General features: G+C 50.5%; 1 protein-coding gene across 1 annotated transcript in view; it reads left to right on the forward strand.

The window, feature by feature from the left end:
• Positions 1-17201, forward strand: part of SPOCK1 (SPARC (osteonectin), cwcv and kazal like domains proteoglycan 1) — a 480184-nt gene that overhangs the window by 311878 nt on the left and 151105 nt on the right. The window lies entirely within an intron of this gene.

Consider the following 17201-nt stretch of genomic DNA (forward strand, 5'->3'; position numbering starts at 1 on the left):
TTCCATTCTTCGTTTCCTGTTCTATCCGGTCTCCCTGCCTTCCCAGTCTCCCACAGAAATGACCGCAGCCCCAGAGGGGGTTTTAAACAGCAGCTCCTCCCACCCTGCTGTAAGTTAGGTATCTTCAACCTCAGAACTGTTGGCATTTGGGGTCAGATTATTTGTTCTGGGAGACTGTCTGCACATAGAATGTTTAGTGCCATTCCCTGGCCTCAGCCCAGTAAATGCCAGTGGCTTCACTCCCACGCCCATATATGCGTTATCTCCGGACATTGCCCGTGGGAGAGAGTGGCAACCGCCCAGATGTAAGCACATGCTCCTTCCCCGCCTTGTTTCAGGTAGCTCTCTAAGAAAAGGGAAACTTCCTAGGAGACCAGAGCAAATGGGCGTAGTGTGCTTCTCGGAGGCTCCTTTGCCTCCCAGGGATGGAAGGAATGGGAAAAAGAAAGGAAAAAGAAACCAACTTTCTTAGCAACTTGATAGTAAAAATACAAAATGTAGGCCCCAATGTTTTGCTGCAGATTGCAATTCAAACACATAATTCTATGTCTAATACATCACCATAGATGAGAAGAGGGAATGACAACTCTTAGATCTTACCCAGAGTATGACAGCTGTTGGATCTCATCCTTACCTCATGGAAATCGGGTGTGTGTGGCACTGAATACCTGATGAAAGGCATAGGTTTGAAAAGTCTTCCATCTTACATCTTGGATTTAGGCAAATGCTGCAGATTGGTGAATACAAAAACAGTTTGGGGACAGCAGCGTTTCAGTGTTACTAGAATATTATAAACAATGCATTTATTATAAACTTGGTGATAATACTTTGTCAACAGGAGTATGATACTGGCTGTTCTGAGAGAAGTAAAAAATATTTATGAGACAACAGCTCACAGTTGAGTAGACACAAGACGAAAACCAGCAGAAACATAAAATATAAACCATGACTAAATTTGTGAACGAAGCAGTAATGATTTTAATGCCTAAGAAATAATTGTCATTCATTCCCCAAGATGCATGAGGGTAAGCCAGGTTGGCAGGAAGGGACCAGCCTCACCTGGAGAGAGAAGTCAGAGCTCAGTGGGAAATGGGATGCCCCAGGCTTAGTTTGTCTGAAGCCTCATTAGCATAATTTGGAGACTACTGAGGCAGTCTACAGTCAACACTGCCAACTCTAAGGTATTTATTCCAGGGCTAGAGGATGCTCAAAGTAGAGGAAATTCCATTTTGAGAGGCGACCCCTCCTCAGGGCGATAGCATGTGATGCATCTTCTCAGCTCCAGACGACCCATTCTGTAGGCTCCTGGTAGCCATGTGGGCTTTCTGAGTCTGGCCTCCTTACCCCAGAACCCGGCTGGCTGGGTCAAGGAGAGCACCTGGTTCCTGCTGGACCGGTCAGGTATACCTGATCATTTAGACTGAGAATTAGCTTTGGGACCGAGGGTATCTGGTCACCCAAGAGAGGGCCAGGACATCAAGGGGCCATCCTGTGAAGTAGAGGAAGCTTCCTGAGGGTCTCCTCACGTGCCCCAACCTGCCTTCTCAATATCAGGGCGGTTGCCACTCTCTCCTCCCTTGTCACCGTGCCCTGGGACTTGTTCCCCCATGTGACATAGCCACAGCTGCCTCCTGCCTGCCACAGCCGTGTTCTGTGAAATCCACGGCACCACTTTGTAATATGCCAAGTATTTTTCATCTGCAGGGAGCAGCTTTCAGTCCGCTGTGATGCTGAGGTGCACCTGTCACCACAGTTCCTTGGAGTCTTCACGGCTGTCGAGGTTCAGTGCATTAACTTGCCCAGGGGTGGCTGTATGTCCACTGACGAGGAATGCCCCATGCCCTAAAGCTATGGTTTCTGGCCACAGGTGCCCTGGGAGCTCCCTGGGGGCGGGGGCCTATGCTGTAGAAGAGTTCTGGGACATTAGCAATAGAGCCTGACCCAAGCATCATAATGATTTCCAGCCCCTGCAGAGGCTGGACACTCTTGAAGGCACAAGGGACAGATGGCAGGATCTGCACTGTGTTCTTCCCCTGCGTGCCCTCGGCCTGGGCTGCTGCCTCACACCTCAGAGTGTCCAGAATGTCACCAGGGCTGAGCGAACCGGGGAGGAGGGGGAGGGTTTGTGTGACACTTGGTCTCTCTGCTAGGGAGTGAGCCTTTTTAAAAAAGATTTATTTATTTGAGAGGCAGAGTTAAAGAGGGAGAGGGAGAAAGAGAGAGAGGAGAGAGAGGAGAGAGAGAGAGAGAGATCTTCCATCCACTGGTTCACTCCCCAAATGGCCACAGTGGCGGAAGCTGGACCAATCTGAAACCAAGAGTCTGTCCCCTACATGGGTGCAGGGGCCCAAGTGCCTGGGCCATCTTCCACTGCTTTCCCAGGACATCAGCAGGGAGCTGGAGCAGAAGTGGAGCAGCCAGAACTCCAACAGGTGGCCATAGGGGATGCCGGTGCTGCAGGTGGAGGCTACTGTATTAAAACACTGGCCCCCAGAGTGAGCATTTGAAACCGCTGTCCTGTACAGCTTGCACTTCGTGGGGAGAGACAGTTTTCTGTAAGGAAAGCGGGATGCTATCAGGAAAGAGGGATTGGAGGGTTCATCCACATGGGCCCCTTGAGTCCTAAAATTCCCTTAAGGTTTTGTAAGTAGATTTTAGAGCCCCTGAAGCCAGTCCACAGACCCCTGATGAGTGACTTAGTGACTTTTCCTCCAGAGGCGTTTCTGTCCATCCGGATCTTTCTGGTTAGTCAGTGCTCAAGGAATAGAATTGGGATCAAGTGATTAACAGAAAACTCTATATAGAGAGAAACTGTGTGGACTTCCTCATTGCTGCCTTTGGATACGTGGCTGTCAGAGCCCAGCCCAGGGGACAGCACTGGCCGTGTGGAGGGAGGGTCTCCTTCGTTGCCCCCGACAGAGTTGCCTCTGGGATCTGGCAGTATGAAGGCAGCAGAGTTAAGCCTGCAAGAATAAAGCCGAAGAAAGTCTGTTAGGAGGGGGCAATTCTCCAGGGCAGAGGATTGCTAAATTAATTACACAAAGTTTAGCAGAATTCAAAGGAAGAATAATTAGACCAGGCTGTTAAGGCTAAAAACCAAGTTATCATGTTGTTTGCCAAACAATGAAGTACCAAGGACTGGGAATTGCTTTTAAACTAAAGAAAGGAAGTCCGGCTGGAGCGTCTCCATCCAGACAGTCTTGGGAGTCTGTGTTAAGGAAGCCGAATACTTGAACTGTGGCTGTTTGTTTGTGAAGAAAGCTGTGTTCTTATGGAGCTCAACATGAAGCAAATACCGGGGCCTTGAGGACCAGGCCAGCCGCTCCTGTGAGGAGAGGAGGAGGGAGGGGCCAAGGCTAAGTGGAGGACATGAAGGTCAGGGAGGCAGCCAGGTGGGTGGCCACACCTTCCAGACCCAGAACGACGCAGAGATGTGTCCTGGGTTTTTGTCTGATAGCCTCTCATCTATTATTGGTATCAGCTTATTTTTTAATGTTTTTATTTTATGTGAAGGGAGAGAGAGAGAAACAGAGGCAGGGAGAAACCTCTCATCTGCTGCTTCACTCTCCAGATGCCTGCAACAGCAAGGGCTGGGCCAGGCCAAAATCAGGAGCTGGAAACTCACTCCAGGTCTCCCTGTGGTGCAGGGATACAGGACTTGAACCATCACCTGCTGCCTCCAGCATGCACATGAGCAGAAACTCGGGCTAGGCACGCCAGGATAGGGTGCAGGCATCCCGAATACTGACCTCACCTTGGGGCCAACGCCCGCCTGTAGCAGCTTACTGGGAAAGCACTGTAGGGTCAGAGTACATCTGTGGGTCTTGTTCCGTAGGACTTCTGCTGCGAGGTGGCTCCGGATCTACCTGTGGTTGAATTCTTACCCTGTCCCTTTGAGCTCTAGGCTCCTGAGCAAGTTCTGGGTCCTCTCTGAGCCTGTTTCTCTGTCGCCGTGGCTATAGAAGCTGTGTGGAGGTACTACCTGCCTCCTGCGGTTGCTGCAAGGATTCCACGGGCCTGGAGCTGGGAAGTACTTCGGCTTGTGGCCTTCAAACGCCATGAGGACTTGGCCCTTCCCTTTTCGGCGTTCTAGATGATGCCTGGGATGTGTAGGTGCTCTGTGAAGGCCTGTGCCCAACAAAGAGGTGAGGACTTGGGCATCAAGCTGCCTTCCAGCACTCTCAGCTGTCGTTTGGGTGTCCCCTTTGAATCCAAAGGGAGGAACTAGATTTCCGTATGGAATTGGGCCCCAGGAGATGAATTTGCAAACTTCCAGTGAGATGGAGAGGCACAGGGGAAGCCTGTGCTGGCAGATGCTGGCTGTACCCCCTGCCCACAGCCGTCACGTCCAGCAGGGTGATGCACCTCCGCGGCAGTCCTGGCTGGTCATCTGCATCCTGCTCGGTGCCCCAGGAGCCACAAGTGCCCCCCAGGCTGTTGACGTGGTGGTCCTAGACGTTTCTGGTCCATCCGATGGCACTGCGAGGCTTTGGTACGCTCCATCCATCAGCACCACTGCCTGAAGCAGTAGCAAACTCAGTCTGCAAAGCTGTCCACTTGCTGTTTAGAAATTAATTAAAAAAATCAGTGCTGGGACGCAGCAGTCTGAGTTCACAGCTCTAGATGTTCGGCTTGGCTTCCAGTGAGACAAACTTGTTAGGTGGAATCTCAGTGGCCCGGCAAGCCTGCCTTTGTGATGGAGACTTTGAATTGGCGTCCAGGGCCTCTCGCCCTCGATTAGAAAGGGCCTGCAAAGAGCCCAGACTGGGGTTTTGTCAGTCAGACAAAGGAACACACCAGGGAGAGCTGTTGCCCATTTATAACATGATTGGGCATGAAACGGATACTGTTTGGATTACACAGAAACTCATCCTCTCATTAGCTCTTTCAGCGCCACAAAAGGCCTGATGGCGGCTGGAGTCCCAGCCAGTGGGGTCTGGTGCCAGGAAGCTCGGTTGTACATTTGCATGGAGAAGGAAGATTTGGAGAAAAGGGGATCTCCGTTATTTGGTGGTGGTTCCTATCCTTTAACCCTGGTCCGTGCGTTTGTGTGGTGCCAGCTGTCAGTCATGCACTCGAGCACTAACATTTAGGACCTGCTGAGATCAATGGAAAGCACCGGACACGTGTCCTCATTTGGTGCTTCTAACTGTGCACCGAGGGAGATGGCAGAGAGAGGGGCTGCATAACCAGCCCAGGGTCGCACAGCACCCAAGGAGCTGAGTGCTGGGTGGAGTTGGCTCTTTTTTGGGCCCAGAGTTCACGCTCCTGTTGAGCCTTTCCATATGATACGTAGCACACGTGTTGGCGATTTGCTTCTGTGAGCGAAGACCGTGTCCCAGAAGCCTGAGATCTGAGTTCTCTGCTTGCTTAGGTGTAGCGGTGGCAAGCTGGGCAGTGGCCAGTCAGGACCCCCATGTTGAAGCAGAGCCTGGGCGACCAGTGGCACAGTGGCAGTAATGAAGATGTGTCTAGGTCTGGCACAGGGTCAGCACAGTGTCCCTGATCCACCACTGTTAGACCTCAGCACCCTGGCTGAATATCTGCTGCCTCGTGGCTCTAAGGATGCGCATCTGAGAATTGGTTCTGTGTGTCCTTGGACAACTCGTAAGTTCTGTGGAGACCTCTTTATTCACTACGTGAGGGCAGTGCCCATCTTGGAACATAGCCGTTCCTCTTCTGGAATATTCCTGAACTAATCTTCAGAAAGCTCGCTCCTTCCTGCTGGATGGTGGCTTTAATCTCACCGCAGCAGAGAGCTCTTCCCTGACCATTTAATCCAGAGTGACCACGCAGGGGCCTTCTATTGCATCACGCTTTTAAAATTCTCTCTTCAAGGCCGGCACCGTGGCTTAACAGGTGAATCCTCCACCTTGCAGCGCCGGCACACTGGGTTCTAGTCCCGGTTGGGGCGCTGGATTCTATCCCGGTTGCCCCTCTTCCAGGCTGGCTCTCTGCTATGGCCCGGGAAGGCAGTGGAGGATGGCCCAAGTGCTTGGGCCCTGCACCCACATGGGAGACCAGGAGAAGCACCTGGCTCCTGGCTTCGCATCAGAGAGATACACCAGCCGCAGTGGCCATTGGAGGGTGAACCAATGGCAAAAGGAAGACCTTTCTCTCTGTCTCTCTCTCTCTCACTATCCACTCTGCCTGTCAAAAAAAAAAAAAAAAAAAAAACTCTCTTCAGATCTAACCACTGTCTACTGTTTTCTCTTTACCTCTCCCTCTTCCTTTATTTTTTTTTCCTTTTTCACCATCTCTTTGTTAGAATATAAGTTCCTTAACGATACTCTGAATACCTAATCTTTGTAATAGCCCTTGGCATATATAGCTTCATGAATGTTTGTTAAGTGGTTGGTTTAAAGTTTGCCCTGTAACAATGAGTGTGTTGATCCAGAGATGCCCAAGGGACTCCTGCAGCTCTGAAGTGTTGTGACCTAGAAATCTCAGATTATGGGGCTCGCCCACAGCTGCCCCTTGCACAGAGGGGGAGACAGTATGCCAGGAGCTCGGGATTCAGAAATGGTGAGCAGGTCTGGGTCCCTGGCCTCACAGAGTAGGCTAACGTAGTGATGAAGCCCACGGCCCTGGTCTTACCAGCTGTCACTGAGCCCCCATGACATTGCACACAGTGTTTTTGGTGGAGAGGACAGATGCTGTCTGGTCTCTGGAGGCGTCTGCCGGATTGAGCCTGAGGGAGTCACCTCCCAGATGGCCCACTTCGCTGCATGATCTTTGGCAGTTTCCAGTTCTGTTTTCTCGCCTGTAAGGTGGAGATAATACTGGCTTCGTGGACTGCTTGTCAGAATGGAATGTGTTTTGCATTGGAGAATACAGGGAAGACTCAGGAGGCAGGAAAGCAAACCAAATGTTTGAGCGTTTGTGAGTTTTCTAATCCAACTGAAGGCTGGGTAAATATTGGACAGGGAGGGAAATATGAGCAGGGAATGGGAACTGAATTCTGGAAGGCAAGTTTTGGGCCACACTGTAGAAAGAATGTTGATGAGTCTGTCTCTCTCTCCCTCCCTCACTCCCTCCCTGTCCCCCTCCCTCCCTGTCTCCCTTCCTCCTCTCCTTCCTCCCTGTCCCCCTTCCTCCCTTCCTCCCTCCCTTTCCCTCTCCCTCCACCCTCCTCTCTCTCAATAAGATTTCTAATCCATAACTGAAGAACAAGAATATCAACTCATCTGCTTTGTAGCCATGAGAGTACCCAAAGATGATTTTTCTCTCTGTTCTGTTTGAACTGATGTATACTCATTATTTATGGTTACAGAACAGAAAAAGGCTTTATTCCTTGTACTTGTTCCATGCTTGTCTTAAGAGATCCCACAGGTACTTGCCCATTATTTATTATTGCATCTGTCTTCCAGATTCAAAGGTAATTGGCCATTGAGTGTCACATTGGTGGAGAGACAGGCAGAGAGGAGATGAGTGTGGGCAAGGTTGGAAGTATGAATTGCTTAGCTTATTTGAATGCATATGATGACATATTTTAGCACAGACTGAATAACATGGGACACAAAAAATAGAGGAACAACAAGAATACACAAGACTTAAGTGATACAGCACTTACCGTACCCTATAGTAGGAGATAACAATCATTCAGCTTTGCTAGTTTCTAATAGTCTTGAAGGTGCCCCAAGAAACCCCAGCTCCATTCAGGACCAAGTTTGCCATGATTACTTCAGTGTTATCAGTTAAGGAGTGGAATTTAATAATCTTGGGAACCATCCCAAAGAAGCAGAAATGAATCTGCCTTAGTTGGGGAAAGAAAGGGCTTGGCAGTGAATGGTCTCTAGTTACCTATTTATAAATCCACAGCCAAGTGTTTCTGAAAAATTAACAGTGGGAGGGATGAAAGTAATAAGAGCCTTGATCTTTATATTCATACCTGGGAGCCATAAATGCCTGTAACTCATCCACTCACCTACCTAATGTTTGGCACCCAGAAGGCTCTCAAAAATCTTTGAAACATGCAAGGTCAGTTCTTTGAAAAGCCCTGAGACCGTTGACCAGTGGGACTGAAATCCCTGGGAAGAGTCGGCATGGAAACTTGTTCCAGGGGGGCACAGAAGGTACATTTTTGATTAGTCATCTTAAAACAGGAGCTGCTTTCTGGTCCCACAAGAACGAACAATTTGCTTCTGAAGGTTCTTTGTATGTACTTTTACTGGTATTGATTTTCCACCGTAGATATCAGGACCCTGGAGAGCATTCGACTTCATTCTAGGACCCTTTAAACTTGATAAACACTTGACATACTTCCCCAACTTTTCTCCCAAAGAGCCCCTGAGGGCAAGTAGGAGCAAATACCTATACTGAGGTTCAGGGAGGCAGAGCCCAGCTCAACAGTCTGCGTTCTTGACGTTGCTCCCCTGTACACGTTTTTATGAGTTTTGCATTCTATTCTACAGCAGATCAGTGATTGCCTTAATATAAATGAATTTTAAGTTACCTACAAGTGTAGTGAAATAAACACTGTAGGGAGTTTTTCTGCATATTTGCATATCTTCTGGGCTGTGCTACACTCTGAAAAGCAAGGGTTATCATAGACTTGGGAAAATAAGGGAGAGAAGGAGGGGATGGGGCAGGCTGGGCTGAATCCGTCTGGTATAGGAATGCCTGTTTCTGTCTTCAGGGAGGTTGCCAGTGGTTGATACCCATGTTGCCCCATCAGAGGTCCACACTCAGGTTCTGCTGCACAGGATATCACACTTGGGAAGCGACAACCTCATCTGGGGCTCTGAGAGGCCATTTGAGCATCCCATCTCTGATCTGGGGCAGGCTCTCCCTGCAGACTTCGCTGTCCGGATTCATTTAACACCAAGCTCCATGTGACAAGGTGGTAGGTAGGCATCTGAGGATCAGAGCACCAATCCTGCATACCTAACCAGCCTTGCTGAACCCTGTCTGCCCCATGGTACCCCCCGCCATAGCCCATGTTGCCAGCCACGCTGGTTCCAGCCCTTGTCTGCTTGAATAAACACTGTTTGTTAGAGCCTCTTTCCTTAACCAGGGTTCTTTTCCTTCAGCCTTTTGGCAGTGGTGCTTGAATGTAGACTCTCAGGCTGCCTGGCCATTTAAAGTCCATGACTTCAGAAAGACTCCCAAAGAAGATCTCTCAAAAATAAAACAGGAACATGAAATATGACAGTGGAGGTTTGTATCCAAAGCTCTGTTGTGTGCGTGATCATAGAGCACAGACTATAGACGAGAAAAGGACCTCCATCCTTCATTCCCAACCCTTGTAATCTTGAGGAGGATCAAGACGGAGCAAGACTACCAGAGAGGTGTGAGCCGCTTGGTTGTCACAGAGGTTCATCAGAGGTTTCCTGGACAGCACGGACCTTGGCTTGATGTTCCGTAAGGGAGTCACGATGTTTCTTCTTGTAGAAATGAGTAATTTTATGGTCGGAAAGACAGTATAATCCTTCCTCTCAGATCTTAGGTCTCTGGCGTGTCCAGGGTCCCTTGCCCTTGGTGAATATCCATTTCCTGTTTTTTTAAAAGCAAGTTAGAAAACCCAGCTGGTAAGACTGACGAGGATGATAACAAGTGAGTATGCCTCACGGCTAGACCCTGTGCTGAGCACCTTTCATGCCTGATCCCGTCAGATCTTCTGCCCAGTGAGGTAGACCTATTTGCCTACAACTGAGTTCTGAAGAGTTGAGTAACCCACACGATTTCACATGTGCAAGAAGTGGATCAGCGTTGCTTCTCTCAAACCCACATCTCTCTGATCCAACCAGTTTGGCTCCAGTCTTCTAGCTATATAAAAATTTTGGAGGACATTCTTGGTTTTTCTTCTTTTCCCATTGCCATGTGGCCAACAACCAGTGGTTGCTGAATAATGATAAAATAGCACCGGAGGTGTGAGTTCTCTGTAACAGCTGCATGTTGTACGGGGATTTTAACTGTGGTCACGTGAAGTGCAGTCTTCTTGGTGAGGACTGAGACACAGGTGCACCAGCTGTGTGGTGGCACATGAGCTCCTTAAGCTCTCTGTGTCCATTCCAGTTGGTAGATGAAGAAGCTGATCCGCCCATCAGTTTCCTTGTTGTGAGATTGGAATATTCAGTAGCACATTATTCTGTGGCTGCTAGGTATCACGCTGCATCGTCTGCCCCCTGAGTAGATGACACAATATGTAATAAAATGCTCCCCTCTCCCCTTTCTTTCGACTTGTTCCTTTTAGTTCCTCATTGCCCTCCCAGCTCACTTTCCAAGGGAAATCAGATTCTTGAGGGAGTGAGACTCCTTGTCTTCACTGCCCCAGAGCGGCTGAGAGCAGAGGACCTGCAGGATGGGGTGACAGCTTTGGGAAGAGAGGCTGGTAGCATCCTGTGGCTGTGGGTTTTGTAGAGTGCGTTTCCATGGCTGCTGTAGCAGAACCCTCCTAACTACCACCTTTTCTGATGAGCCGGGTGTGTGAGTTACTTTGCTGGATTCTCACAGGCTGCTCACCGTGTCTTGCTCTGCATGTGACAGAGGGGCTGTGCTTGGTCCAGCCAGTCACTGGTAGTCCTTAACTGCGTCATCTCAGAGGTGAAAGCCCCAGTCTTACAGGGTTGGATGCTTACTCCAGTCCTTGGCTGTGGTCATGACGAGATGGTCCAGGAAGGAGGAGAAGACTGTGCGTTTAGCAAGTGGGGTCCTAGACCAGCCGGTGACAAGCAGCAGCCCTGTTGCCCAGGCATTCACAGTGTGTTGCAGGGGTAGCCCCAGGAGACAGCAGCAATCACCCAGGAGCAACAGAGGGGTCCCAGTGCATTAGTGGGGCAGTCCAGGGCTGGGGTGGACCAGGGCTGGGGTGGGGAGAGAAGTTTCTTGGCAGAGGAACCACAGCAGAGAAGGGAAAGAAGACTCCTGTAGAAATAGACATCCAGTTTTGAGTACTGGCTTGGCCGCTGATGTTTTGTGCTACTCAGACGTTACTTGATCCTTTCTAATTAAATTTTTCATCTTCAGCTTGCTCTGTTACTCATTTATCATAAACTTCTACCTGCGTTATGTTTGTAAAGATCTATGTGTTTCTTTAAAATAGCTGCATGATGTTTAATAAACTGGTATCTTGTAATTAAAGGAACCATTTATCTGTTGACGGTGTCATAGGATGGATATTTGCCACTCTCCCACCCCTGAAATTCGTTTGTTGAAGACCCAACTTCCTGCGTTGTATTTGGTGCTGGAGCCTGGAACTCCGTCTGGCTCTGCCACATGGGTTGCAGGAATCCAGGCCTTTGAGGCATCGTCTGCCTCTCAGGGTGCACATTTGCAGGAAGCTGGATTGGAAGCAGAGGTGCTGAGACCCGATGCAGGCACACCAATATGGGATGTGGGCATCCCAACCTCTGCGTCAAATACTAAAAAAAGGAAGAGGATTTAGGTTTGATACAGGATTGGAGTCTGCATTCAACTCCTGTTTTAAAGGAGGAGCGATAGTCTCCTCACCCGGGGTGTCATGGGTCAGGTGCATCTTTAGTCCTCTGTTTCTGTCCTTGTCTGCTGTGTCCCTCCCTGCCATTCCCCAATCATTGGGCAGACAGGTCAGCTGTTGCTGTCACTCGGCTGTCTGCCCTATCGGGACGCATGACCAGCAGATGCCCTTGTTCGGCACCTGAGAACCTGGCCAGCCCCTTGAACAGAAAAGCAGAGCATGGCGGGGGGGGGGGGGGGGGGCTTTCCAAGCTGCCATTCTTCCCCAGTGACAGCGAGGCCTCTGGGCAGGGTCTCTAGCTTTGTATTCTGGGAGGCTGTGTTGTCAGCTGGTAAACAAGCCCCTTTGGAGAAGGGGGCAGCAAGATGCATGCACAGGTTACCATGGGGACAGACAAGCTGTAATAAATGTCTGGGATCTTAGCTTGAGGAGGTTGGAGTGGTTTCTTTGTCAGTCATCCATTAAGTCACTCATAATGATTCTCTGGGGGTGTCTGCTCTTCAGACAAACCTTGGATGTGCATGACTCCGGCAGAGGGCGATCTTAAGGCAAGGAGGAGCACGGTTAATGTGTAGACTTTTTGCAAATTGAGTGGCCTTTTGTCTGAAGAGGCTTCTGGAAGCTACCAGAAAGGGCTGTGAGTTCCTACAGCTGTTGCAAAGTAATTCTTTTGCTTATTGTTCTCAGCATGTAGGCATTGCCCGGAATTTTGTGACTTAATGTCCCTAGGAGGAGGGCGCAAGGAGATTCCTTGAAGCTGGGAGGGGGCTCTCAGAATAGACCCCTGAGCGCTCTAGCCCTGAGGTCCCCTGTCATTAGGACACTGAGAATGTACAGCATGTCTGTTCTTATCAAAGTGTCACTTATTTTATTTAGAAAGCAAAGAGACATAGAAGGAGAGACAGAGATGGATCTTCATCCACTAGTTCACTCCCCAGCTGTATGCCTGGGGCTGGGTCAGGCTGAAGCCTGGAGCCTGGAACTCCATCTGGGTCTCCCATGTGGGTGCAGGGTCCCATGTACTTAGGCCATTCTCTGCTGCTTTCCCAGGCACAGGTGGATCAGGTGGAATAGCTGGGACTTGTACTGGTGCTCATCTAGGGCCTGTGTTGCCTGGTTTAAATTCACTTTTCCACAGATGTCCGTCACTCTAGAAGGTCTCAGGCACCCCAGGGAAGGCTGATTGAGTGCTGTCCCTCGCTCACTGCAGGGGCTCTGGCCTCACGGAGCAGGAAGCTATGTGAATGTTGCCGCGGTAAACACCAGCCTGTGTGAGTCTCCCAGGTGGCTGTGGGGCCTCCATGCCCCTCAGTGTCCCGGAGGTGGTATCAGGCTGCACTGCTTCAGGTGTGTTGGTCTTGCTACACGCCAGTTATTCCGTAGGATCTACCCAAGGACAGAAAAAGGCTTGGTTCCGAATTTGAAAATTAATGTAGCTAATTTAAAAATAACTCATTGAACTGAAAAACAAGTTCAGAAACAATTAAGATAATTAAAATATCACCACCTTAATTGAGACCAAGCAATGAGCTTAAAAAATAAAATTAATTAAAAAAAATGTACATGGAGCCGATAATTAACTGGCTTTTGAATTCAATTCTTTGCAGCTCAAACAGTCTCTCTTTCAATTAATTCATTCTTGGTTTTTTCTTTGAGAAAAGTTTTTGCGAAGATTATTTTGAAGAATTAATTGGCCATGTATCCTGTGCCAGTTGACCCTTGCTTGTCTTCTATCTGCGGTTAGGAAAGACGAAACGAACCTTCAGCAGGTACCTGCTCTGCACCAGGCACCTGCTCTTCTGGGGCCCACGTCGAGTGTTGGAGCAAAAGAGATGGGGGGGGGGGGCGCGTGGACTTTGCTGTGTTCTGGGGAGCGCCACAGTCTTCACCTGTGTGCAGGGATTGATGGAAACTTGTAGTCCCCCAGGAACCCTGAGTACCGTGTCAAGGAAGCCTCCAGCCTTGCTCAGGGCGGTCGCTGCCAGCCAGCTCGCCCCTACTTCCTCACCTGCGCGACTCCCCACCTTATGAAAGGGCCTCTCAGTGACCGTTCTGATCTCCAATCCTTTGCTTTGGGTGAGTGGAGCCACACAGCCCCATCCCATGCGGGTGCTGGGTGTCTCTCAGAAGTGTCCCTAGGAGGCTGTGCTGCCAGAAGACACAGATTTAGAATATGTTTCTACAATAAATGGAAATGACCCACTCCTCACCCCCTCAGGTCCCGTGTTACTGGTTTTCAAGAATAAAATGTGTCCTGGTGGCAAAACAGACGTTGGCAGTTGACCTGCTCTGTGTTGTTGGTCTGTGAAGGTCATTTACTCCAAACCCCATACATGTTTGAAGTGTTCAGTCCTGAGTCGTTAATTGTTAGCGGACTTGATTTCTGTATGCAAATTGTTAAGTATGTGTACAGAGTTAAATGACTTGTGATTTTCTTGTTAGTGGTTTCGGTTAGAGGTTTTCTTCTTTGTTTTTTAGGAAATGTTAAGTGTTAGCTTCGAGAATTGGAGAGAGCATCTGTTGGGTTAGCCTAATGTCAGGGTGACTGGTGGCAGGACTTGCAGGCCTGGGGTCACATGATTCCATGGGAGGTTGCTGCATTCAGACAGAGCCAGGCAGAGGGCCCAGTTGTCCAGGGGCCCAGGGAAGGTCACTCATGCCCTGGGTAGCACGCGGGCCGGTGACCCGGTCCTAAGGTGTGCACTGCCTGGGAGGTGGAGTGGCCCCGTGTCGGTAGCACCGGACGCCCTGGCTCCTCATGGTCATTATGCCCTGAAGTCCTCTCATGAATGTGGTGTCCCCTGGACTGTAACCACCATGGGATGGGCCTGCAGTAGACTTTTAGAAGGTTCTGGATGACTTTCATTCTGTTCACATTTAGTGGTGAGGAGCTTACATTCTGGAATTCAGCAGACCAGGTTTTCAGACGCTCTGTGCACCTCTCGTTAGCACCTTCTCTCTAACACCCATATTTGTAAGATGGGCGCATGGACAGCAGCTACCTCCTCCCATGGTTGTGAGGGTTCAGCGTGGTGAGTGCATTCGAGGGCTGAGCTCCCTGCCGAAGAGTCAGAAGCATTCAGGGAGCGCTGGCTGTTCTTAGGAGGGCTTGTTCCTCATCCTGGGAGCAAAACACAGGCACGAAACAGACACAGGCAGTGTGCCTCCCATGCACCAGGTCTGTTCTGAGCACTTAAGAACATTAACCACTGGCTGCTTATGGCAGCCATTGAGCCGTAGTAGAGACTGTTGGTATCCCCATTTTACAGAAGAGGAAACTGAGGCACCAAAATGTTAGTGAACAGCAGAGCCAGAATTCAGTCCCAGGAGCACCAGCGCAGAAGGCTGTGCTCTGCCCTACTGAGCCCTGATGATCCCTTTCTTCTTCCTCTTTATAAATTGAGAAGCTTCGAGATGGCCGAGTACAGGCTCCCATCAGCTGGTTCTCTGCCAAAGTGCCTTTAACATCCTGAGCTGGGCTGGGTCCAAGCCGGGAGCAGGTGGCAGGGATCCAGCTGTTGGAGCCATCGTCTGCTGCCCCCCAGGGTGTGCATCAGCAGGAAGCTGGAATCCGGAGCTGGAGTGGGACTCAAACCCAGGCATGCTGACACGGGGTGCAGGTGTCCTGCCCAGTGGCAGCCTGGTCAGGCCGCCCGACGCCTGTGTGTACATTGTGTGCTTGTGAAGCTGTCTGCAGAGCGAAAAGAAGTTCAGATCGCACCGTCAGCCTTGTCACATGGTCCAGCAGGTGCAGAGACCCATCTCCCTCGGCCGGCCTGCCTGCCGGTCTCCTCCCTCTGTGAGGTCTGCCCGGGTGGAAACCACACGGTCTCTCTGGCGCTTGGTGCTGAGTGGGGGGCTGGGGTCGCGGTTGCCCTTGTCCTGCCGTGGGTGGAGGTGAGTGAAGGAGCCACCCGGGGCTTTCATGCTCTTCTGGTCATGCCGTGTTTTCTGTCGTCCTAATTTTGGGTGGGTCCTGGAGAGTGAGGTTTTGAGGTGGAGAGCTGTGCACAGCCCAGCCCCAGCAATCAGGGGGCCACTGGGACCAGGACGCTGTTACTGCTGGTGTATGGCCCAGCACAGGAGGACTCAGGGCTGGCAGGTGTCCCCCTGCCTCTTGCCGCCAGCGGCTGCCCTCAGCTCAACAGCTGGGAGTGAACGCCTGTCCCGTGGGCTCTGTCTGCCCCTCTTGAAGCCCTTTTTCCCTATGCTGAGGTGCAGGTGTCAGACTCCTCCTGTGGGGAGAAGGCTGTGCCGGGGGCTGGCCTGGGACCAGGCCCTTGGTCAAGTTGCTGATGTGCCTGGCCCCGAGTGAACCTGGGTTCCATTGATGGCTGCTGCAGGGGGAGAAGCACCCTGAGCGGCTCCAGCAGCAGGAACGCCTTCAGGGTGTGTGTGCTCAGGACTCGGGAAACTACCAGCTGCTGTCTAAAGAAAACGGATTCAGGTTCTGGGCTGGGGTGGGAGGAGAGGAATTGCCACCCGTTCTAGGTGCTGGGGAGCAGTGATAGCCGAGAGCCCAGTGGCTGTGTGGATTGTGGTATTTGTGACAGCAGTCTTGCTGTCCCTGCTGGGGATGCCAGTTTGTGTAACCAAATGTTTGCCGCCTCTGGCTGTGGAGAGCACTTTGGAGAGATTTACTGCCAGATAGGTTTGAGGCCCAGGAGCTGCACGGAGACACAAATGCTTTGTTTTGCAAGAGAATTCCCTGGGGCCTCTTCTGGGTTGATGAGGAGCCAGTGTACCTCAGCATGCTGATCCTGCTGGGCCAAGGGCCTGCTGCTCAGCCTGGGCTGGAACAGATGGTAGTGTAGCACCTGCTGTCTTGGGAGACCCTTCTCAGAACAGCCCGTCTGAATCTACTCCTCCCCTACTGCCATTATGCTACCCACTAACCAATTTGCTGGGTTGAATGTTTGTGTGTGTGTGTGCATGTGTTTCGTGTTTTATTTGTATGACAGGCATTACAGAGTGAGAAAGAGAGACCGAGACCGAGACCGAGAGAGAGAGAGATCTTGCATCTGTTGGTTCGTTCTCCAAATGGTTGCAACAGCCAGGGCTGGGCCAGACCAAAATCAGGAACCTGCAACCCCAAACTGGTCTCCCATGTGGGTGGTAGGGACCCAAGTACTTGGGCCATTCTCTGCTGCCTTCCCAGATGCATTGCAGGGAGTTGAATTGGAATTGGAACAGCAGAGTCTCGTACAGATGTTCACAGGGGCTGCAAGTGTTGCAGGTGGTGGGTTAGCCCGCTGGGCCCCAACACTGGCCCAGGGTGAGTGGCTTAGGATAGCCCAGACAAGCCTCCTTTCATTTGCCAGTGCTCATTCCCCTGCCTGGGTCTCTTTTCCTATCTTTGCTTTCCAAATCTTGACCATCCTTCAAGATCCAATTCACATATTAATGCTTCACTAATCCTTGCCCAAGAAATTGATCTCTATTTTTCTCTTGCACTCGGTTATCATTTTATATGCCTATCATGGCCCTTATCTAATTCTGCCTTGCACAATAAATATTTATGGGTCGGCATTTTCTCCCCTCCCTGTTATGTGTAGTGACTTTGCATGGTGCTGCATTGGCTTGCACAACCTGACGTTCTTCCAGAAGTTCTGGGTTATTTATGCACAGATTCGGTGCTTACTGATCTGCAGAGAGGACCTGCATCTTCCAGGACATTGGATGTGATAGGAAGTGAGCAAAATGAAGCATGAGTGAGGTCATGAAAAGCAACACCAGCAAAACAGCCGGAGAGGCAAAAGCTCTC

The sequence above is a fragment of the Lepus europaeus genome, chromosome 4 (assembly GCF_033115175.1).
Source record: "Lepus europaeus isolate LE1 chromosome 4, mLepTim1.pri, whole genome shotgun sequence".
Classification (NCBI taxonomy): domain Eukaryota; kingdom Metazoa; phylum Chordata; class Mammalia; order Lagomorpha; family Leporidae; genus Lepus; species Lepus europaeus.